Source organism: Pteropus alecto, unplaced genomic scaffold, assembly GCF_000325575.1.
Source record: "Pteropus alecto unplaced genomic scaffold, ASM32557v1 scaffold143, whole genome shotgun sequence".
NCBI classification, from domain to species: Eukaryota; Metazoa; Chordata; class Mammalia; order Chiroptera; family Pteropodidae; genus Pteropus; species Pteropus alecto.
In genome coordinates, this window is record NW_006434828.1 from 3,956,850 (window position 1) to 3,957,922 (window position 1,073).

Sequence of the window (1,073 nt, forward strand, 5' to 3'; positions counted from 1 at the left end):
CCCCTTCCCCTCCCCTCCTCCCTGCCCCACTCCCCAGTCATGCCGTGCTCCAGCCCCTCCTCCACCTCATGGGCGAGTTCCACATCCGCTGTCCCCCTGGACGAGGCCCAGCACGCGCAGGCAGCAAGTGCACGTGGAGGAGAGAAGCCAGGGATGAGGGCAGGAGCTGTGGGCAGGACAGCAGAGCAGCCCTGCCCGTCCCTTCTGAGCGGGGCGTGGGGGAGCGGGGCCGTGGCTTTTGGGAAGCTCCCAGACACCCCAGGCACAGGCAGGGCCCTCGAGCCGCCGCAGTCCCCCCACCCACCTGACAGTGGCCGGCCCGCGGGAGGCGCTGCGCTTGCCCATGTGGGCGGAAAGGGCTAAGACACTGAGTGGACACACTTTATTGTGGGGTCGGGGGTGCAGACTTCCTGCGTGAGGCCAGCCGGAGCCGGGCAGCAGCCTGAGGTGGCCGAGGAGCAGGCACTGGCAGATGACCATCGCCGCAGCCTCGAGCACGTCCTTATTGAGAGACTTGCACCCTCGGGCTCCCGTCCTCCAGACAGGCTGCCTGACAGGGAACTGGCAGGGGGGAGGCGGTGAGGGGCCTACACAGAGGCCCAGACCCAGCCAGCGGCCCCTCGTGGCGGTGCACCCGGAGTGGAGCCCTGCCCTGGGTGACCAGCGCCCCGGGAAGGGACGCTCAGGTCTGCTCTGTGCTCACACGCGTGGGGTACGTGGCAGGAACAATGTCAGCTGGGCTGCTCTTCAGACACGGGCCTCACAGCCCCCAGCCCCGGCCCTGAGGTCCCCAAGCCGAGCTAGCTGTGACCAGACCTGGGGTGTACCTCACAGTGGGGCCCGTTATCAAAGCCTCATTTCACAGAGGGAGAAACTGAGGTGACAGCATGTGTCAGAGCTCAGAGAAGAAGGGCTTTGGGGACACAGCCCAAAGACAGGGGTCGGCCAGCCCTCCACCCCCGCCAAGGACAGGCTCCGAGGGTGGGCAGGTAACACCTGCCCTTCCCCCACCCACCTGCCACCCACAGCCACCCCAGGGGAGGGGAAGGGGAGGGGAGGGAGGAGGGGAGGGG

At 67.9% G+C, this 1,073-nt stretch overlaps 1 protein-coding gene across 1 annotated transcript in view; it reads right to left on the bottom strand.

The window, feature by feature from the left end:
• Nucleotides 1-1,073, bottom strand: part of ANKMY1 (ankyrin repeat and MYND domain containing 1) — a 38,494-nt gene that overhangs the window by 5,182 nt on the left and 32,239 nt on the right. The gene's annotated exons all lie outside the window — the stretch shown is intronic.